The following is a 24,638-nucleotide window of genomic DNA, read 5'->3' as shown; positions in this document are numbered from 1 at the left end:
GCCATCCCCTCTCTACCATGCAGCACTTCTTCTGTAGATCATAATTTCAGTATCTCAGTCCTTTATAAGAGTAAAAGACAGAACACTGACCTACGGGTCAGATGTTTCATGTAGCTGTGCTGGTTTAACTGACAGTAGGATTGAGCCCAACCACTTAAAAAAGCACCAAGTAGAACATCAGCAGTAAAGAGGAACACTTCAAACATAAATAAAGATGTGTAACAGCAGCAAGAGAACTGACAGAATCTCTTTCAAATTTGCCTCAATTGAGGCAAATGCGCAAGCTTTACCCAAAAAACGCCCTCTTAAAAATGCTCACTCATACCATTTTGGTGAACACCTACACTTTCACCGTATTGTTTACACTTTCTTTTTTTTTACACTTTTTTTCTTCCCTAAATTGTTAAATAAGTGACTGTAGGAATTCCTCGCTATTATCAGCCTTGATTTAATGCAATAATTCATTAGATATGCCTTGCATTAGATACATTAGGCCACGTGTGCTGTGGTTTAAAATGTACATGTTATTTTTCACCACCTTGGGGTCTACAAGGCCAATCTTCTTTCAAAATAAGGCCTATTTTATATCTGCTAAGCAGGTTTCTCCACATGTTTAAGTTGGAATAGAAAATCAACTGTGAGAAATGCAGTAGGATGAGGAGCACAACTGTTCATCAGCTGTAAAACTCATTTAGCTGTTTTTTGCATAAAAATCTAAATGTTCTTTACTGATTCATACTGTGACTGTATTGGTGTCTCATTTCAGAGGTCAGTGGAAAGCCACATTCTTATATCAGCAGTATACAATGGACTTGAGACGGGGGACTTAAGCTAGCGAAATAAAAACAATTTGAATTCCAGTGATGAAAACATACAGGTCTCCCTCAAGCAGTTCTGCCTGACACAGATGGAATACATATCACTGCTTACTCATCCAGATCATCAATGTTAAAATCCAGATACTCAAGCTGACTCCCTTTTGTATAGAAATCCCTCCTGAAGACATCAACACCTTTTTTGTACTGACACTTGGAGGGGAAAAATCATTGAGGTCAAACTAAATTCAACTGTGTTGACATGGTTCTCCATCATAAATGACAAATGACTGCATCGTCACTTCAGTCTGTTTCCTGTAGTTTAAAGCTCAATATCACAGAAATGCAAAGTCACCAAACAGAATAATTATACAGAGAAAAAAATCAGTCACTAGGAGTTCAAAGCCATGGATAAAACATGTCATTCACCAGAGGCAAACTGGTCTGCAGAAAAGTTGCAAGAGCACAGGAAGAACTCTATAAAAATGAAAATATTAGTAAATATTTATAAATTTCACTCTTGATTACCCAGTAGGTATTACACTGTGGTTTACATCAGATCTCAGTGGTATTGAGCCACTGCTGATTGAACTGATTATGATAATCTATTACGAGTATAAATCCCAGGATAGATATTATACTACCACTCAGAAAAATAAAGTAAAATATAAAACCAAATACCACCACCACCACCACAAAGATCTGTAGAATTTCATTGTTTACCTCCTAAAATCTATCATTTATCTTGAGTCTTTCTGCATCACTGACAATGGCTACTTATTAAAACAGCAAAGCAGGAGCTGCAAAAAGACGTGCTGATAGTACAGTGTGTAGAAAGGAAAGGTGGAAAAGATATTCTAGACATCTGCAAGAAAAAAAAATAAAAAACATTTCTGCTGTTCTCCAGTAAACATAATCAAGACAGGGGAATTGGAACTGAAACTCAAAGCACATATTCTTTATAGTACTACCACTAGGCAGCAAGATTAGGAATATCAGTGCTCCCAAACCTTAAGTGCAACATGAAAAAAAATCTTAATAACTAAGAAGTAACAAACAAGTAACTGAGTTCAGTATGACCAAATGTCTCCATTTTTCCTACACCTGTGGCCACACAAGATGTACAGAAACATTTCAAGTTCTGTTCAAGTTAAGGTGTTCACCTATATTGACTTTTCTTCTAGTGTTTCCTATAACAATTTTAGTAACGTATTAGACAAACAAAAAAAAATGCAATCACAAATAGAAACCTGGGAACATGGCCCAATTTATATACACTAAAATGCAGATACTGCTGGTGCTCCAAACAGATAGGGAAGCCAAGCTTTTGCTGAAGCTGCTTAGGGGTACTGAGTGAGTTCAACTCTTTCACCAAAGCAGGTTTGCACACACCAGACAACAGCTCCTCACAGTGTGAGAAGACCCACTGATTTCAGCAGGATCTGCCAACAGCCTCCGCCTAGCTCTGCAGCGGAGAGTGCTGGAGACTTCCCACTTGCTCTGCCTACCCATGGATACACAGAAGCAGCTTTACCCACAAAGGAGTGAGAACGAGGATGAGTTTGAAAGAAGGAAAGCATAGGAATGCATAGGGAAACAGAGCTCTCAAACACTGACCTGGCCCTTCAACCAGAGCAGCTGTTCAGTCTTATAACATGTATATGCCTTATGGTGACCCCATTCTCAAATCCAACCAAGTGATAAAAACCACGTACATTCAAGAGACTTGCTAAGGGCTCAGTTATGATGATGAAAATACGCAAGTGAGGAGACTTCAACATGAACAATGAGTAAGTGTGGAAAAGAAGCTACTGGTCTACTCCAGACACGCTTGCTTACAATACTGAGAAAGGTGTTGGTTAGTCCTACACAGTTAGCTCTAACAGAGTCTAGACAGTCTCATACACTTGCAATAAGAGGTTTTCCATTTTAGAAGCACATTCCTAATCTCATCTTTTCAAGTAAGAAATAAAATGTATTTTAATGTAGATAAAGTTTGTGTTTCAACCGCTTGTGTGTGAAAAATCTCTACTCTTCTTCTCTGCTGGGTCCTGCTCTTGAGTCACAACCCGACGCGGCAATACAGGCTTGGGGAGGAGTAGCTGGCAAGTTGCCTGGCAGAAAAGGACCTGTGGATGCTGGTTGACAGCCAGCTGAACATGAGCCAGCAGTGTGCCCAGGTGGCAAAGAAGGCCAACGGCATCCTGGCCTGCATCAGAAGTAGTGTGGCCAGCAGGACCAGGCAGGTGATTGTCCTCTCATATGCGGCACTGGTGAGGCCGCACTTCAAGTACTATGTTCAGCTTTGGGTCCCTCACTACCAGAAGGGTATTGAGTACACAGAAAAGAGCAACAAAGCTGGTGAAAGGACTAGAAAATATTTGTGAAGAGCAGCTGAGGGAACTGAGGTTTAGTTTGGAAAAAATAGGCTCAGGGGAGACCTAATTGCTCTCTACAGCTACCTGAAAGGAGGCTTCAGTGAGGAGGATGTCAGTCTCTTTTCTCAGGTGACAAGTGATAGGATGCAAAGAAATGGTCTCAAGTTATGCCAGGGGAAGTTTAGACGGGATATGAGGGAGAATTTCTTCACTGAGAGGGTGGTCAAGCATTGGAATGGGCTACACAGGGAATGGTGGAGTCCCCATCCCTGAGGTATGTAAAAGATGTGCAGACATGTAAGCACTAAGAGACATGGTTTAGTGGTGTGACTCAGCAGGTCCAGTTGATTGGACTTGGTGACTTTGAAGATCTTTTCAATCTAGATGATCCTCTGCAAGATGGTGGATTCTCGCTTGTGCTTAATTCTTTTAATATTTCAACATTAAAAATAAGAAAACTGCCATATTAATAATGAAAAGTGGTAGAATAGTCCACTAAGTACAAGGACAATTTGATGTTACATGCATTAATTCATAAGGACAGGCTGCTGAAAATTAAACTCACAAGCTGGCTAAAGAGAAGATATTTGCGCAATGCTAGGCAAACATGCAAAGTCTTTGCATCAGCTCCTATTGAAGATTCCTTGGTGAATTTAGAATGGAGAACAACCAAAAACAGAAGTAAAAAAAATCCAGCAGATGCCTCTAAATGAGGGGAACAGACACAGGTGACTAACTAGTCTGAGAGGAATAAAAATAAAATGGGAGCAGTGCCACAGCATTATTTTTTTGTTGAGCCACCTGGAGAGGTAGCAGGTTTATTGATGAATGCCAGAAATGAGCAGTGCCCATCTGCTCACCCTAATAAATATCCTTCACTAGAAAAAAAATATATAAAAGAATACAATTCCCTCAGCACTACTCGCATGCTTTCAGCGGACCTGTTTGTTTAAAATATTTGGCTCTTACATGTCTTTACAACTACTTGCCCTGAACACAGTAATTCTTTAAGGTGACCCTTGGAAGCACATGGCAAGTCAGTAGCTTTAAGAATTCATGGCAACAGAAAGGTCCAATAACTTCCTTTTATATAAGCAAAAGCACTATAATCATCACTGCCTTCAAAATGCCTTTAAGATATTGCTGGCCAACTCATTGGATGGATGACAAAGCCCTAAGCAGGAGGGGCAGTTCAGAGTTCAAAACGTTTCTGTTCCTATGGAGATGACAGTATCTGAAAGCCTCTCCTTCCACAAAGAAGTATAAGAACAAGAGTATAAGCTCAGTTTACCTCCTCTGCTGGCCTCAGTGAACGGTTACGGGTACCATCGTTTAGTTAATTCTAAATGTGGATGAGAAAGGAGGTTAGAGCCGGCAGATAGTGCGATGAGCCATACTCAGGTCTCTCATAAAGTACCACTACACAAAGAAACAGAATGAAAAAGAAAACAAAGCATACTGGTTTGTTTGACTTCATGAGTTTGAAAGTAAAACGGCTCTTTATTAGCACTAACCTTTATCAGCTGCCAGATATCATTTTTACTAGAACAATGAATGAAGGCATTAGAATTTGGAACAGAAATCCAAACTTTCCAAGACTGAGATATTTTCAAGCTGACCTTTTGATTCAGAGCTATATTTATTTTTTATATATGACATATGCAGATGAAAAAAATAACTGTTTTGTTTGACATCATCAATTATACCACCTCAATAAAAGCAATTCAATCACATAAAACTATCTGGGTTCATACAGTTATCCAGAACAAGGCAGACCTCTATACATTCACAACTGTCTTTGACATCCAAAGTTATCATATTACTTTAATTTCCTTTACACTAACTCTTGTGCATAAACGTTTGGTACTACCTTTTGACTTCCATATAGCAAAAATACGACAGAATTAAGCTTAAAATACGCTTACATAAACATGTATGAAGAGAAAGGAATATACAACAGAAATAATTTTTGACAAAATACAAAACCACAAAATCTGAGCAAAGATGTGCCTATGCAAGACAGAGTTCTGTAAAAAGCCCATGTGTACGAAGGACAGTGTTGTCTCAGTAGTTATTAGAACAGATTTTTAAGAACTTCCCAACAGTGTGCTTAAAAACCACCAACACTAAAATGAAGCAAACAGATACTGCACTGGGTGCAACAGAAAAGTTATGTACCACTGAAAGTTTATTTGTCTAATTTAATAATCATGATTAATTTAATACTCAGGATACCTATTTCTTCATATTAAAGTTATTTTGATTGCATGAATTCTTTTAAACATGGTTGCCTTCTAAATTTTGTATCTCAACAAGAGCTACAAGAAGTCTGGCCATCCCTGGGACTGAAGTGTGACACCTCGTTCTTTAAACCTCAAGCACCTTAACCAAATTGCAAAATTTGGCTCTTCCAGCTGAAGCACAGCAGACAACACTGTAGCCAGCATTAAACGGTGGCTAAACACACAAATTATTTCCACTGTTTTGTATTCCCTGCTTTAGCATCAACCCACAATTATGTAACGACAACAAAAAAAGGCTAATGTTATTTCTTTCATGCATGAACTGCCCCCCACCTTTTGAAATAACCTGGTTTAAGAGTGACAAGTGTCAGATATAATGCCAAACATAAAACTCTGTTTAAATCCAAATGAAAAAGACTTCCACTAAAGCCAATGCGCTCCTGAGGTAGGTTACAGATTTTACAGGTTACACGGCATCCCCCTTCTAGTCCAATAGAAACATCTGTGGTTTTTTTTTTTCTTTTAATAAATATATTTGAAACATTTGGAGCAAAGCCTGCATTCACTAAGAACTTTCATGCAAACCAAGCATCCTTAATTTTTAATGCCAACTGTAAAAATGCATCAGGAGAAAAGTTGAAGTTATTATAATGTTAATCATCCAATATGTTAGTAGCAAAACACCTCTTCTCTCCACTCCTTTTGTTTACTGTATCTTATTTTTAATCATTTGTGTTTCAGTATGATATGAGTACGTTACATTGCTATGGGAGACGGATCTTGCCCACACTACAGGAAAGAACAGAGGTAGCTAGCGCACACAGCCAAATAATTTCTTATTTCTAAAAGGCCTTGGACAGGGCTTTGCATGCGCTGTCCGAAGACTCTCATAACTTTGAGAACAGTCCAACCCCAAAATTATTTAAAGATATATTTTCTCATTTTACCAAGCATTAAATTGTTCATACTGTAAAAAGGAAAAAAGCACACCCATAACTGATATCAGTGACCTATAGTTACGGTCCATTAAGACAATTTAATACTATATTACAATGATCTTATGAGGACAGGAGTAATCCCAGGGCAGGGCATCCTGCCTCTAGTGTGCATAACGCTCTTAATTTATGTAGCAAGAAATTGTAATCACCTAAGCAGATATATTCCTAAATTCCAACCTTCAGAAAGATTTCACTTGCCTAAAAACCTGCTACAGAAAAATCTTGAAGTTTCAGCATTTTCTTCAAAAAGCAGCGTGCATGACAGTAACAAAACTTGATATAATTCTCTAGGTCTTAATTTTAAACTGTATTTTAGTTTTCTAATCTGTCTTACATTCACATTTGTTAAATACAGCTAGCTGGTAAGAATTTCCCTGCACAGGCCTGAAAATATTCCAGCATTTTAGAGTTTGGGCTGGAAAAATCTTTCATGGAAGTAACAGTTCTATTTCCTTCAGTGGAAGTAGGTTCAGTCTCTAACACATTACGATTTCTCTTAAAGATGAAATTTCACTCTACATAGTGACCATAAATTTATCCTGCTTTGTTCAACAGATCTGTTTCCTGAATGTACTCAGAATTATTCAGTAGCTGTTCATCATGAGGCAAAAGCAGTTTTTCATCCCTTTCCTTTCCATCCAGGTTACCAGATTCCACAATTGTTGGCGCCTGCCTCCCTGAAAATAAAGAACTTACTAACTAGCCCAACCATAACAGATATACTTCTGGAAACCGTCATTTCACAGAAGTACAGCAACCAAAAGGATCCATTCCCCCTTAAATATCTGAAACAAAGCCTGAAGGACCAGTAGTTTGAAAAAGGCATTACTTTCTCATAAAGAGAACTTATACAGTTGAGAATCAATGGCACGATAACTACAGAAACTCAATTTTATTGTGTACCATTGAATTCTTTTAATAAGCTTATGTTGGCTTATTTCTACTCATAAACAGGCACTGTGTGGGTAATAGCTTTAAAAGTACAAATTTACCTGCTTAAAAAGATTTCTCCCTGAGAGAATGGACATCTGAAGTGGAATTATTTTAGCCACATTTGAAGAACAAATTAAATGCATTATATCTTTGCTGATGCTGACACTGGTAATTTCAGCTTCTACTCTACCTCAGTAAAACTTAGTCTATGACAACACTCCTAATGATGGCAAAGTCCAACCAGATTAGTATTGGACAGGTAAACTCTGTTCTCTGTCCAGAAAACAACTTGTGTCAGATGAATCATCATTTTTAAGCTGTTTTGAGCATCCACTCTAAGTGTATGAATCTATGTAATTATTTGGCCTTATCATAGTATGCTAGGGAGAGTTTTGTTTAAATAATTATGCTGGTTTTCCTGGCTGGCTTGGACAATAAGGAAACTTTTATGAGCAAAGCAAACAAATGAGCAAATGCTCTTTGTGGTACATAGTAGACGAAAGTTTTTAGCTACCCAGATAACCTTAATTATTTTCAGCAAATAAGTCATCTGGGTAAAGTTGCTCATTGTAGTAAAGGTTCTTCATTCCTCTGTTGAGCTAAATTCGTCTTGGAGCACTCAGCTTTTCATTGAGAAAATATACAGCCTATTTTTTTCCTTGCAGCAATCGAAAAGAGAACAAAGGCACGTATATAAATATTCACTTCTGAACCTAGTATCTGTTTCTATAACATCTACAGAAACCAAGAAAAGGAGGTTTTCAGGTTTTCATGCCACTTGCAAGACACCCTGTTGCTACCAAGAAATGGCAGGAAGCGTCCAGAGCTGCAATGGTCAGTCCAAACAGAGCCTTTGTACCTGGATATTTACAATCAACCTTCAAAAATTATTTATTACCCTTCATAAGAAGAGATGATGATGACTAGAAAACCCAAAGATCATAGCAGTCATGCATGACTGCATGACATAGCAGTCATTAGTGCTGGTGCACATTCCCCAGGTTGTACTTTATTTGCGTCCAGGATCAACAGAGAACACAGACCTCTTCCCTCAAGAATTCCACAAACAGCTTTCTACAGAAAGAATGCTTCACATATCTCTGTTAATGCTGTGGCTCCCTATGAGGATAAAAGCTAGAGAGTCCAGTTCCAAATTCAAATCACAGCTTATAAATATTAAAAAGTGCTGGCTGGGCAGGCCATCAGAAGGGAAGCCTATTAGCAATCATCTGTAGGAAATATCACTATGGTTTTCTACAAAATTTGTATAGCACCTGGTGATGAGATCTTTATTAAACATCATCAGTGATGCTCTGAGCAGATAAAGTTTGACAGCTGCAAATCTTAGGTACTCCACAGTATTATATTTAAGAGTGAAATAAAATACAGCACCATTTCAGAATGTAAATATATTACCTAGTAGGCTTGGCAGAACAGCATCTTGAAGGAGAGCCAGTAAACATACTACTACTTTGTTGTCTTATTTTTTATAAAACATCTCTTATTTCAAGCAATGGAATTCAATTTTAAATGACTAGCTTTTTCAGAAAAATCAAATTGCTTTGAATATTTCCAGTAACAGAGCAAGGTCACCTAGGTTCAGATTCTTGCTTGACCATGCACACCTAAGGCATTATCTCCTAAAGGCAGGTTGTTTAGTTGCAGTGGGGTATGTCTGTGTGTTTCTGTGTGTATACACAAGGGAAATGCATTCTTTTTCGTCAAACCATTTCAAATTACATGGAAGATTTTTTTATATTTTTTTTTTTATGTACTATGGTGCTCAAACAATCAAATTGGCTTGCTCACTGTAGTACAAACTGTCCAAGTATACGTCGGAATATTGCTACTGCTCCAAAAACCTTTAACAGAAGCAATGGGAAAGGAATACAGAAAATACAGTGATAGTTACCTTTCTCCATAACCTTTTGGAACTGCAGTAATTTCCCCTGGAATGGGAAAAACAGGTATGTTGAATTCTCAAAAGCATGATCCAGATACAAACAGCCCAATGGTGTGGCAACTGAAATTCTCCTCATTGTCCCTGTTGCTCTCAGCATACAAAAACTTGTTTAAAATCTCACTTTTAAGTCCTCCAGAGAATTAACACATCTGTTCTGATAAGGGTCTATCTCCCACATCTTAACTTCTCCTGATGGTTACAGTCTTCTGCAGTGCAAAACTGCCCACCAGGAAAGCAAAGCCTAATGACAGCAAGATACAGACAGTCAGAGCTGGGCTTATAGGGAAGACAGAACTTAACTTCTCCTAAAGGTAACAGTCTTCAGGATCTGACTCCTTTAGAACTGAATACAAGCTTTACTTCTGTAAGTCACAGACTTACAGAATCATAGAATAATTTAGGTTCAGAAGACACCACCAGCGGCAGTCTAATGCAATACGCTGTCCAAAGCACATCCAATTAACAGAGGCTGCTAAAGGTCATCTAGTTGGGTTTGAATGCCTTCAGAGATGAGTTTCCACAATTCCTCTGGGCAACATAATTGTATCTATTTGGAATGTAATGCTCTCCCCCATGAGTTCGCTTGCTAACACAAAACCAAACCTATACTTAATGCATATTTTCCAAGACTATACATGCTTAACTTGGGGAAGAATGAAAGCTACATAAGTATCTTGACAAGTCACACAAAGAGAAATCTCACATTTATAAATTCACTTCTCAGGTGTTACAAACCTGTTTTTACTATCTTCCTTGTCTATGCCTGACTTGAAGTGTTCGATATACTACAAATGCCCTACCTTTTCTTTTCTTTCTGTCTAGCTACCAACATAACATACTGATGGACTTTGCAACTCTACAAGGTGAAGATGGTAAAATTTCCCCGCTGAAGAGCTGCTTATCCAGAGTACTGAGGAAAAAAAAATAATATATATATATATATGCTGGAAGAATAAACTGTGATTTCTACAGTAAAACAAACCACCAGAATTTAAAAAAAAAAAAAGTGAAGATGAATGGATTTTATGGACTTCTATTTGCAAAATTATGTTTCTTAATTTTGGGTTTATTTTCCAAACACCTAGAATATTTGTACTTCAGAATTTAATTGTAGCAAGGAATTTAAAATCACAAAATAAGAACAGTTTTCATTAAAAAATAATTAAAGGTCTCACATATTACCAACGGAGATGTTCATTTGAGGAGGAAAGTTGATACATTTATGACAAGCTATTGTGTCCTTTTCCAGATGATGGCAACACACTGACAGCTTTAAAAGATGTAGACGTGTCAGTTTAAGGTTTATTGTTTAAGAAGCCTTCTCCCTCTGTAGCAATCTAACAGCTTATGTTTATTTTTCCCAGTCTTGGAGATCATTAGCAAATGTTGTGATTTCACAGAAACTATAATGTCTTCTGTTTTAAGCCCTCCCCTATAGACATACACTATTCTTCTAAACAGAAGCTTACATGTTGTCTTTCAGACTTTTTCATAAAGCATGCCTTCTCAGTTCTTTAAAAATATTTCAGACAGCACTATTCTCTTTTCCATTTATGTACCATGTGTCAGCCAACGGAAGATAATTCACCCTCAGTAGCTTAGAGTAAGCTTTTTTTGCAAGCAGCAGAACCAGCAAAACTTTATCTCCTCTGGGTCTGGAAGCAAAGCTTTTTTGCAGTTTCAGTGATAAGGAACAAATTCACCCCATTACCTCTGCTTTATCTGAGATATTAATAGAGGTGGTGTCCTTTATTCAGCCTTTTTTTCTCCTCAACCTACACATGTAACTTGTTGTCTTTTGAAATCTAGATACCCTTTGTGAAATTTGACTGAAAAGCAGAAAAAGGACTGACATCAGATGTACACATACCGTCTCGTAGCCTTCACTTCCTTTGGAATCTACATTTTAAAACTGTAATTTTTAAGAATAACATTAAATTCAACCCAACAGCGTCTTCAAAAATGACTGCAAAACAAAGCACCCAGCCACAGCATAAGTGAAAGTAGCACTCTTGTTCTCAAAAATGACACAGCTTCAGTCTATTCTCACTGGTAAAGGTCATTGCTAAAGAACGCACAGCAAATCCGCCACTCTAGGGGCAGATTACACTCACATACCATCTATTTCACTTCTTCAGATATCATTCATCCAGGATACTCACTGCTTTCACTGGGCTGGAACACGTTTAAGTGTGAACAGATTGATCAGCATTCAGAAATCTGAAACAAGCTGCCATTGAATTATACTTGAGCCAGAGAGGGTTTACTAGAGAGACTTCATAGAGTCAATCCATATACGCACACAGTGGCTGTGTAGCACATAAACTGCATGGTTCTCAGTGGGTGATCCTGGGTAGATGCATGCAAGTCACTGCTTTCCAAAGACTCTCTTTTTTGAAGTGTTGGGAGATATGACAGCAACGATGATAATTTTTTGAAACAGTAGGCTATACAGGAAGAGTAAGCTATGAAAGAGCCAGAGAAGTCAACTAACTGACATTTTCAAACACAAGAAACCAAATCCTAATCAGTAGAAAACTACTCTCTAATTACATCTTCAAAAATCTTGCAGCAGTCATCAAACAGCAGGTTTTTGACAGAACCTGAAACTGAAGTTTTCCCAGCATATACAACAATATCCTGATCATTTACCTGTAATGTTTAAAGATATAACAAGCAAGATATACATATCTTGCTTCCTGATTTATTAAACAATATTTTTCTATGCTCTTATTCCCATGTGACACCACAACAGGAGAACAAAAATATATGACTTCCCTACTATTTCTTAGATTCGCACTGTAGAAATGAAGTTCTCCTTCTAAAAAAAGTTATCAATTTTTTGAGACAAAGGCTTACCTAGGTCTCTTCTCAAACACAAATGCAGAATTAGCAATACGATCTCATCGATCAGCAGCTAGAAATAAAAAAAAACACCTTAGATCACCTACTCCATTCCTTCTCCCAGGTCTGGATCATTCCCTAAAGCACACAGATATTTTTGTACCCTAAAATCATTGTATATGATAAACATTCACTTATCAGTGTGGTGTGAGCATGTTATGCTTATTTATGAAGGCAATGTCTGCCTCAAAAGTGGCATATGCTCTGTTGCAGACAGTACATAAGCTCTTTTTTCTTGTAAAGCAGCAAGAACCACATAAAATCCCAGTATCTTGCTGGTATACTACTTAATGTTGCTTCAGTAATTTTTAAATGCCCCCGTGAAAAAAATTGGGGCTCCTTTTAATATTTTCTGACTGATGCAGACCTCATTTTTTAGGCTCGTTTTCATGACAGGGATACAGCTATAACATCAGAGAATCCCTATTTATCAGGCTGTGAACTGGGTGTAAACTATAGGAAATGCAAGTAAATCCAAGTGACAGATTCATGGCTAGTTACACAACTGCTAAACTGAGAAAGGATACAAGCTAACACTCTACTGTCTACCTTGGTATTTATACCTGCACTTCCTACTTACACTCCTAATACTTAGAAAGCCTGCTATCTTTCATAAACTCTTAGACTGTAAATCATTCAGACTCACAATAGTATCTGCCAATATTTGCAAAGCAAATACAAGACTGATCCGCATGGAATCTCCACGTTCAGTGTAAATACACACAACCAGTTCCCAACACCTTTCCTTGAAACAAACGGTATCTTAACTTTAGGAACTGCTGCAGCAAAGGCATAGGGACAGCTGACATAATAAGGCGCAACACAGCACAAAATATTATGATACAAATCTGGTTGATGGCTAAGGACGAACATTTGGCCATTTTCAACTATGACTGAGCAATGGTTTGGCCTACAAACCTGACGTAAACTTGGCTTTACACAGAGAGGTTTCCTCTGGTTAACCCTGAAACTTGCATAACATGTAAAGGTGCCTCCCAGCATGAAGCTGCATTTTACATGATTTTAACAAACAAAAAGACAGCATGATAAGCGATACCCTCAACATGAACATATAAAGATGTTAGTGCACAACTAAACGTTAGACATTAAAAAATTTTTTACTCTCCGGCAAATTCAACCTATAGCAGTAAAATGTCTAGCTTTTGTATCGAGGTCCAGTGTGAAGAAAGCCAACCATCAGTATTTCTACACTTGCCATATCATAGATACACAAATACATTGGTTTACACCATCTCAGTAGGTAAGACACTAGAAAAGCCAACATACCAAAATTTCCCCAAGCTTGCTACTAATTAGATCATATGCATACAGGTTCAATCCAAGGATGATCAAAGCCAGTGAAAAAAAATCCCATTTAATTCAATGAGCTGTGGATCAGTTCCAGGCAGCTAGCTGCTACCCCATCCTCTTTCTTCTTTATCAAAAGCACTCTGACAGTGTGAAAGTGAAGAGGACTCCATGAGTCTACAGATTTTGTATTTTCCCTCAGAGCTGAATTTTAAGTGAATCATTTGATAGTTGACTATGTTACATACAATTAAATAATCTTTTTCATAAAGCTGTATTAGAGGCTACTGCAGGTTTTGAGGGAAAACAGATTATTATTGTTACATCAATAGTTCTAAAAGATTTCAGCTAGATCTTTCACAGACAGGTTTACACTCGTTATAAATTTATGTACCACATTGTTCACCACTGCAGCAACATATTGCAGAATCCGAGCATGGGAAATGTCAGTCCAATGTACTTGAAATAGAGCACTAAATTTATAAGGCTTCCTAAGATTAAAAGAACAACAATCTGTAGTAATTTAAAGTCAAAGAATGAACATTCAGATCAAATAACTGCCTATTTTTAATTAAATTTCAAATGCAATGTAATGACTGTTGGACCACTTCAGCCAATTGGGCATTACTAAACACATATATGAAACCTATCGGAATAACCTTTGATTCAGTTCTTGATAACAATGTTTTTTCACATACTATTTTTCACTAGGTGACTCTATTAAAAATGAAATCATTTAATTTCAGCACCTCAAAACTCATCTCCCAGTGCTACACAGATGTTTAATTCAGTCCCTTGGTACTTGGGGTTTAAGCAAATCTCTGTTCAGATCAGCATGAAGGTTCTGATTGACTTAAAGCAGAGCTGGCCAGAAGTAAAATCTCCATTTGGGAATTCAATATATGCATCACTGCTACTAGACGTTACATAAACAATGTCTCAAATATAGCGTGCATTGCATATGAAATCAAATAATAAAAAATATTCTTCCCTGTTCAAGAATCAAGTGTAAGTTAAATGAAAACTGAAGCTGTCAGCTTTTGACAGGAGAAATGGTGTCTCTATCTGAAACTTCACATTCCATTTATATAGGGACACAAGCTTAAATGAAGAATGGTATTCAGACACAGTTTCAATAAAAATTGCATATGCAATGCCACCCAGTCAGCCACTACATTTTTCCTGCTCTAAAAAATAAGAAATGGTTTTAACCTCAACTCTTGAGTGAATATAGACATATGTGCAGAATAATATGGGCTGTATGTATTAAGATATGAGTAAAAAAAAGCTACCTATAAATTCACCCAGGCACTGATGTTGCTTTTGAAAACACTTGAGAGACTTTCTTCTACTTTAAAACATTACTGTTGGCTCACTGTCCTTAATAAGGGTCCATTATCTCTGAAACACGTAAAGGGGTCCTACAGGTTGTACTGAGAAGTAAATTCTACTTACTGACATTTTTGCTTTACATAATGCAAAAGCCCTTATTGTTTTAGCATGATTCCTTATTTCTGAAGCTCTTTTATGTTGACTGAGAGAATAAGAAAACAATCAGATTTTTTTTTATTCTTCCACTTACATGTCAGTGATTTAGTCTGTTGTGCTCCCTCGCTGCTAATGGGATTTAGAAGCAGAAGACCCCTTCATTTCACAAGAACTGTTAATCCAAAGTCTTAGGTTGGAATTGCAAATAAATACTATGTTACAGAATCTGTTTAGAAACACCGTGCCATCATTAATATTCCATAACAAATCACATGGGTTGTAGATATTAATAAGGCAGAAAAAAACGTACAGAAAAAAGCAACTAATCTGGCATGATGTAAAAGGAGTTGGGGAGGGGAAAGCAGCCTACCACATAGATTTTTAGACGGCAGTTCATTCCAACACATTTCAGCTATACAAAATGCTGGATGTACATGGACAGCAGGATTCCCAAACAAGATGAAGAGCTCTGTCAGCAAGTCTCACGCAGCCACAGTATTTGTCTCAGTACAGTTGGTCTCACAGCAATACAAATTTCAGAGGATAAAAAAAACCACATAAGGCTGCAGTGCTGAGCATTTTCAGTCTTGCTTCCTTTACTCTGGTCTTTTTAGTAACCTTATTTACTCTCTATATATTATTTTAACTACTCTGCTGTTATTTCCTTGATCCCAGCAATAAAATTTAATCCACAGGTGGACAGATAATTATTTCTTCAAAATCCCATGTCTTTATCAAGACTCTGTGCTGCCTCATCAGTCTTCCAACACATTGCTGTCCTGCAAGATGAAAGACTTACTTTGCTTTCCTAAAAGCAAGCATATTCAAGAAGACTCGCATGAATTAACTGCCTAGCCAACCTTCATTAACAAGATTTAAAATTTTACTTTGAGTTTCCTGTCTTTTTTTAACCCCTATACATTCATAACTGGAGAATATACAATTTGTAAATATTCTACTTATATTATGAAATATTTTCTACATATATGTAACTAAAGAAATGTATTAAATATGTTGAAAGTCTAAGGGTAAAAAGCGTAGTCTTTTTCTTTAAAACTACTTTAACTGCAACAAGTGATACTGAATTATAGACAGTGCTGCCAAGAAATACTTTTAGAAATTTTAAAATAAAATCCCTCAATTTAAAATTCTGCCTGCTCAAATAAATATCAGACAAGTTTTAGGATGGATTTGCTTAAATCTGTTCTTATTTCCTGATACAACCGTGCTCTGGTTCTGTTAAAGTTTACAGCTAGGATTAATTTAGTCAACAACATTTCACACATATTCAGGCATACCTACCATGTAACACTACATTTGATCATGTCTGAACACCACTGACTTTACAACATTCAAAAGGTGTGGACATCTCCTGTAACTTATTAAAGAACTAGTTCCAAAATATTCTGTAGCAAGCAAAGCAAAAGAAGTGTCAATAAGAACATAGGTTTAAATTTTGTCTCCATCCATTCCTGCTACCAGAAGACAAGGAAAAAAAAAAGTGTGACAGTATTACAATAGAAAGAACATCGCCAGCATCACTAACTTACTCGTCTGTCACTAATGCTAAAAAATAGAATATGCACACAGCACCAATATGCACAATGGGCTCCCAAGCAGCATCATGCTTGAGCACGAATGGTAATTCAGCGTTACCAGGTAACATATCCTGTAAGGCTGGCTAATGTTGATATACTTACTCTAGACAAAGCACAGCACAGAGATTGAAAGAAAACCTTTGCTTGAAATGCCTTGAGAAAGCTATATATTGTAATTATGTCAGAGAACCCTTCTGTGACACCACGCATTTGAAAATAAGCAAGCCTTAGTGAAAAGAAAACACAGAGCTCAGGATACACATCTCAAACTATGTTCCATGGAAGTATTTCCCCGTCTACTCTTCAGAAAACAAAGGCAATATCCCTTCAACTTGCATTTTTGAGCCAAGATATACATACTGACTGGGTGGAAGAAGCTATACAAATTGCAGAAAAAGAGAAAACAACATGAAAGAATCAAATCTCTACTAGTAATGAAGAACAAGTTGTTATTACAGGTCAAGGTCATAAATGACAAAACAATCTTAAGTTAATGTCCACCCATTGCATACTAAGAAAATCAAAGAGTTAAAATATAACAGTCTCTTATTTTTTCTTCAAAACTATTTGTAAAATTGCAATTTGTAACATGGAAAGTTCCACACACATCTAGCAGGCTCTGTCACTCCAGGTTTGAAATGAGAGCAGTCAGGGGACACTGTGGTCAAATGAACTCTTAATAACAGGTCAGAAGTAGGAGTCAGTAGAACCTGTGAGGTCTTTTAAATAGTGTTTATTAAAATTAAAAATGTATTTAAAAAAAATACAAGCATGTTTTTTCCAGTAAGAGTTCAAGTCTTCATGTATCCAGCAGAATTTGTTTGTAGAATGAACGCTAAATTAAAATCTATCATAAGAAAACAATGAAGCATGGCAGTATCAGAATAAAATAAATTGCAGGGTGAGGGCTGGGGGAATACGAAACAGTCTATGCAAAGAGTGAAAGAGGATGAAAAACAGAAAAAGAAGCTAACCAATTACGTTACATAAAACATAAGATGCCATAACCTATGTAAATCCCCACTCAATCATTTACTTTATCACTCAACATCACTCTACTTGGAACAACTTTCTTCCATAAAACTTGACAAAGCTAGTGTGCCAACATAAAAGACAACTAGCTTTTCAATGTCCAACAAACCTTTATAGAGAGATGACGTTTAATTACCTCTTCAATAGCTGATAATTTTGTATGTGCAATGCTGTATCTGTCCATTTTAGAACATTAACTTCCCAAGGGAAGTGCTGGAATAATGTACTATATAGTTTTTCACCCTGAAAGCAATTAGTATAATAAAATCAAAGTTGGAATCAGTGTTGCAGAAGAAGAAAAGTTATGTTTTGGGCAAAAATAACTGAGAAAACAAAAAGGTTATGTCAAACCAATTTTCAAATCATACACTTTTTTTTTAAAGAAGCACAAGTAAAACTCTGCAAGAACCCTGACAATCTGCCTTGTTTATCTGCTTTTTCAACTTTAATAACACAAACTTCACCAGGAATCATTTTCAAAAAAGGTGAAAGTTAACCACGTAACTCACCTGCATAAAAATTGATGGAAGGTAACAAAGCATGTATAGCACCAAGAAAAAACAACAAAACTGATCCTAGGTTATGAGACCTACTTAAAAAAGCTAATCCCAGAGTTTCTAGAACAAGCAGATATTTAAATGCAGGACTCCAGACACATGAGCTCTCCGTAAAACTTGCCAGAAATGTACTTCAAACTACTCCTTCCCCATTGCTGCTTTTCTGCAAAATGTTAAACCTATCCCTATGGGAAAGCTCGTAGCTACATTTCATCCGTCTGTAACCCCACCTAAATCCATCCTCATCCCCAGTTTGAGCTAAGACACAAAACTTTATGAAGAGACACAGACACACTCTCCCTTTAACCTATTTTACGTCCAGGAGAGGAAAATAACATTGGAAAGTTAATGGTGAGATTTTGTAAGGCTGTAACTATTACTTCTCATCTAAGCTCACTGAGCTCACTCCCCCCTCATCCTGTGCTGGATTCTAACTTGGATCAACTATAAATGGTCTGTAAAGTCAGGACAGTGTATTGGCTGTTCTCACACTGAACAGCAACTTACTGCATATATAGTTAGACAGCTTTCAAAGGAACTATACTCAAAGAAATGAACGCACTCCAATGTAAATATATAACTTGTCCTTTACAATATTATTATTGCCTATCTTTATATCTTGAATCTCATCATTTTCTTTGTCTTGGTATTGGAAGTAAGGAAACCCATGAAATCTATACATTAGATATACGTTTTAATGAAATAAAAGTTAGATATGTAGCAAGGTCTTTAACAGTTGCTGATGAACATTTTTTTACTGTTACTATTTTAAACAGACAAGGACTGAAAACTTGTTATTAACTAAAAAGGCTGACAATGCTGGTGTCAAAGACAGATTCAGAACATTAAATGTACTTGTAACCACTTACCAGCAACTGGAGATAATATTTCTGCAGCCCTGCTTCCTTTGCCTGTTAGTATTTCATTCTTCAGGGACAGGCTGAAAGGCAAATTTTGACACAATCAGCCCAGATACAAAGAACTGGAACAGGAATAAAATTAGAAGAAAATTCTGTCTAGAAGTGTGAAGGCACGTAGGAGATATTGACAATTTATCTTATCTTATAAATGCATCAGAAGCATGAGATATTGATAAACATGTTCTTAATGCACTATTATGAATGCTGCCCAGAGCTCCAGGGACAAAAAACTGGTATTGACAGAGAATAAAAGATCAAAAATGCCAAGGATCATGCCAAATTAAGGTATTACCTTAAAGACCACCATTACTACAGTGCTCTAATACAGGTCTCTTATTTTCCTCATTTAAATGAAAATGTTACTCCATAGTTTCTTTCCACATCAGAAATACTCTCTTCAGATTTGCTTTTTTTTTCATATTTAAACTTTTTTTTTCTGGACCAAAAGTCCAAGCTAACAGAACAAAACGTCACATAGATGCATGGCATCATGTAAAAGGGAAACACATCACAAATGGAAAGCCACATTTCCCCTCTCCTCACCACAGTCAGAAAATTAAACAGGCAAATTGCTTACAACCCACCTCATCCTTACTGCTTTACACACGTATCGTAAACCACTGTTTTGCTTAAGCCTTCTTTCAGTAAAAATGCAAAATATTAGTGTCCCACATGTACCTTTTGCAGAGGTCACATCTTTCCCCAATTACATGTTTTCCACACATTATACAAGACTCTCAGCTTTTATTTTACCTTGGAGAATAACTTCTACAGCAGCTCCACTCTAGCAGACAGGAATGAGATATCCCCTTTTGATACTTTGCTTTAGGAATTGCTTCCAGGAAATCGGCACTAAATGAGTATTCATGAAGAAACACTTAGCGAAGTGGATATTCAGGGAGGACTTAAGCAATAGCCCATGACTTGGGTGGAGCTAGCCCCTGTATTATGGGCCATGCCCACAATGCAGGGAACAGGGGGAAGAACCAGGATGCACACAAGCTACAGGTGGCCTTTGGATTCCCATACCTGGAATGTGGGTCTGGGTAAACAAAAAAAAACTGCAGAACAGTGCCTGATGTGAATGAATCCCCAACGCTGCAGCACTGAAAATTGGGGATGAATAGCGTGACCTTCACCTTTACAACCACCACATGACTGTGTGAATGCTTTTACACATATTTGCATAAAAAAAAATATATGATACAAATCACACATACAATCACAAATAAACTCAAGAGAAGGACGAACTTTGCTCTAGCAAGATGTCTCAGATGCAATCATAGTCCTTAATAAAAAGGCTGGCAGTACCCTCTATAACCAGTCTATCAAATGCAAATCACAAATCAGCAAAAAAGATGCAGGGGGGACGGCTACAGAGAGATTATCAGTTACTCTTAAACAAAGTATCAGTCCTTGTTTTCCAGCTAAGTTTGCTTCCTGAGCTAAAAATTTCAGTATCTACTTAGAAAGAAGAAAAATAATCAAAATAACTACATAAGTTAGCCTGGATGGATGACAGCTGTGGAGAATACGATGATAGTGTAAATAACAAGAAAGGAGAGGAATTACACACAGTGACCCCAAGAGGCATAACTGAAATAGCATGATGAAGTTAGGTAAGAGGGTGGCTTAGGCTAAGCAGCAGAAAACATTACTTAACAGCAAGACATGATATAAAGTAGATTATTTTTCCCATGGAAAAGGAAGTTATTTAAGACTTGACAAGATGAAACTGGAAAGCATAGCAGAGAAAGCAGTTGTGAATTGATGAGGTCATGGATGACAACACTTAATAAATCCTGTCCTTTCCTCTTCCCATGATTAAGTTTCTCAGTAAAATTTCAGTATAGCAAATGACCACACTGAAAATACTTTCACTCCTTGGCTCTTGGTCCAGAAAAATACCTTGGATTTCATCAGCATTAAGGTCAGATGTGTCATGCATCTGATGTAGCTATTACACACTGCATTATTTGAACATTATTAGTAATATTAATCCCCTATTACTTATTCTTTGGCCTATTCCTGTAACAAAATTATCTTTTTAACTCTGGACAGCTATAGCATTTTTTATTCAAGAATTTCAAAGTACTTCATAGACACGTGTTCGCCATCAACAACTTTCAAAATAAACAGCATATGTCAACACAGCACATCATTGGTCCAGATGTTATCTGACAATTGCTGAACTGCACAGTCCAGCTGCTTAACGTGATACACAATTACCAGGCAATACAATGCCCATGAAATGCTCTGGTGTTGGACATGGCCACAGGAAATTACAGAATTAAAACTAAGGTCAAAAAACAGAAACAAAATTTGCTGTTCCCTCCAGTCCCATACCTGCAGCACTAGGAATCAGGAACTAGCAAAGTTTTAGGAGCAATGATAAAACAGGAATTCCTTGACGTGAGCAAGTATTACACCAGAAAACCAACTGCTGGATTTGGGTGTGTTTTTTTTTATTTTTGGTGTGTTATGTGTTTTTTTTTTTTTAATTATTATTGCTATTCTTACAGTCTTACTTTACAAAACATTTTGCAATTCAGTTCAGAAAGAAATGGGGTAACATAAAAAACGACGGAGAAGAGTTTCCTCCTGCATTTTCTTCCCTCTGAACTCTTAAGTAGAGTTTTCCAAGATGCACTCAGGAGCACGGATGAATCTGAAACACAGAAGTTTCTCCTCCTGATTAAAAATCTCCTCTTATGTCCCGTCCTACAAGACAATCATATAAACCTTTTTTTTTTTTTTTTAAAAAAAAAAAAGCATAGTTACACTCAAGGCTTCCTTTTGATACTGTGGAAATCTTGCTCGCTATAGGGAATGGTTGTAATTCATTACATTTGTGAGTGAAATCCAAAACTTCCCTTGCTTTACCACCCTTATTTTAAAGGATCTACTCTAGGACGGATAGGATCTCACTGTCCATCAACAGTAACTGCAGGAAAGGACAGAGAAAGCACCACAGCAGCAGGGAAAAGTTAACAAGTTTTCACAAACTGGAAAATAATAATTAAGAGATGATAATATCACAACAATCAATTATCATTCCAACCCCAAAAGAAAAATAATCAACACGAACAGCAGCATAACAAGAAAGCACATGTTCTCTTAAAGTGTTGAGTGCCATGTCATAAAGCTGAGATAGTGTACCGCAAGGAGCAATTTGGCAACGTATGATAGAACATCCAATATGTACTGGTGAATATAACAGCTGTTTCCTTTCACACCAGTCCATGGTCTCTTCAGGTATGTCATCCAAATTCCCCTTCTTTTTCTTTTAAGCAGCTACAAATTCAAAATGTTAGTAACTATTCCAAATATTGATACTACTCATCATTCTCAAATTGCTTATTTATCACAAGAGATGCAGAAAGGAAAAGCACAGGCCATTTTCCTCCCTCAGACCAAATGCCAGAAGTAAAGACTTCTGTACAAATGAACACTGACCAACCCCCTTCAATGATATGCATGCCTGCAATTAAAAAATAAATCTCTTCTCCCATCCCCATAAAAGGAAAAAATAAAACAGTGCTGAGTTTTAAACCACAGGTTGTTTTTTTTTAAAAAAAAAAGGGAGGGGGGGAAGGAAAGAAAAACATCTTCCCACACCTTGACTGGTCCTGACTTGATGTCTAAACTAAATTCAGGTGTGGATTCCCATTAGAAAGGAGGAGACAGTTTAAGGAAGCCATCTTTTCTGCTTCCCCACACATAAGCTCTAATATGATGTCACAGGAAACAACAGGGGTCATTTGGGCTGAGTGTGTGCTTGAAATTCTCTGCAGGCTTGCAGTAATGCACCTAAACATAAGGCTAGCAGGAACATGCAACCCATCATATTAAAATTACAGACTTCATTCATAGCAGAGGTAACGCCCACTTGCTGCAGAATGACAGGACTTCTGAGGACATAATCTATAGCTTACAAGAAAAAGCAATAGGAAAACACACATGAAAATAATTTTTCCAGTCAACAGCATTAGTTTGACTGCATAAAGAGAATTTTTGGCTTAAAAATTGTTCTTACCTCCTGACGTCAAATAAAGTTTAAGACAGAAAAGGAAGGCAAGAGGAGACTTCTGAGGAAGGCCTCAAAAACATGATGCTTATCACAGTGCCTCCCTGGCTTGCATTTTTCTATAAAAATGCAACATTTCCTATAAAATTTCTAGATCTGTTTTATGATAAAATGAACATCCAAGAAATTTGGTATGTATGAATAATCTCAGTTTCCAGCAGCCTAAAAGGGCTGTTAAAATATAGCAACCACGTAGGCATGCACGCAAAGATGAATTTGAGAAGCTCTGCTGATATCCACGTTATTTAAGAACTACTTTACTTCTATGCAATTGCATCTGATATACAACCAGCACAAACAATAATACTTAAACATGTATATAATAAAATATGAGTTCAATCCACAGCAACAATTTAAGCACTTTTGCCAGAGACACATGTAGAATATGTATAAACACTGTTTATGTACAAAACACACTGCAAAGAAAGTAAGAACATGTAATCACAGAAGTCATATTCCTGATATTATCAATACAGCTGGGGCAAAATACTTCTAAGTTACAAAGTCAAATTTCTTCTGCAGTGGCAAAACATTCAGCAGAGAAGGATGTTATGCATGTAGTTTCCAGCAACAACAGTATCAGGATGCCTTAAGCATAAACAAGAACTGAAGTGGTTAAGTAGAACAAGAGCCCCAGCCTCACAGCAGTGGAAAATAAAGTCTAAGATTTACCAAATAAACACATAGAACCTACTTGTTAAATTGTTCAATTAACCTGTTATTCTGTGGACCATGCAATACAGAGGCACAGTGTATATGTGCTGCTGCCCGGGTACTGCTTCTTCAAGGCCAGTTTTAACACACGTGGGCCTGTGTGTTAAACTCGCCAATAAAACCGGTGTGGTCATTTCTCACGGCTATGGAAAAATTAAGAGAAATAGTAAGTGGAGGCTTCATCTTGAAAATGAAAGCGCTGAGGCAGGAAATCCTTATTAAACAGTGAGAGCTTCTAAGGGAGGTTAATTTAAACAGTATCTGAGCTACAACCGTACTGATCAAACGTTAGCTATGGTTTCATTAACAGAATTCAACTTAAAATGGGATATTGAAGCAGGAATGATCCACAACCACAGAACCCCAGAACGGCTGGGGTGGGCATGGCCCTCTGGTCCAAGCCCCTGCTCCAGCAGGGCCCCCCAGAGCAGGCTGCCAGGGATGTGGCTTTTGAATATCTCCAGGGAGGGAGACCCCACAACTTCTCTGGGCAGCCTGTGCCAGAGCCGGGTCCCTCTTGCAGTAAAATAGTGTTTCCTGGTGTTCATGTGAAACACCCCGAGTTCCAGTTTGTGCCCGTGGCCTCTTGGCCTGTCACAAAGAAATTCCAACGCAAAGACGACACGCTAGCTGCTGTTTATTTCCAGGCCCCACAGCGATCCCACCTCCACGCTGCACCTTCCCCTCCCTCCACCGCTCC

At 37.3% G+C, this 24,638-nt stretch overlaps 1 protein-coding gene across 15 annotated transcripts in view; it reads right to left on the bottom strand.

Moving 5' to 3' along the window:
* Positions 1-24,638, bottom strand: part of FARS2 (phenylalanyl-tRNA synthetase 2, mitochondrial) — a 260,594-nt gene that overhangs the window by 235,637 nt on the left and 319 nt on the right. For 13 of the 15 annotated variants that reach the window (XM_083826153.1, XM_083826161.1, XM_083826151.1 and 10 more), the window contains exons 2-3: positions 23,919-24,081; positions 19,087-19,157 (exon numbers count right to left, since the gene is read on the bottom strand). The gene's annotated coding sequence lies outside the window, so the exon portion shown is untranslated. The remainder of the gene's footprint in view (positions 1-19,086; positions 19,158-23,918; positions 24,082-24,638) is intronic. The other 2 variants (XM_083826159.1, XM_083826152.1) reach the window with 2 other exon arrangements.

This window comes from Anser anser, assembly GCF_964211835.1.
Source record: "Anser anser genome assembly, chromosome: 2".
Classification (NCBI taxonomy): domain Eukaryota; kingdom Metazoa; phylum Chordata; class Aves; order Anseriformes; family Anatidae; genus Anser; species Anser anser.
This window is presented reverse-complemented; position numbering and strand designations above follow the sequence as displayed.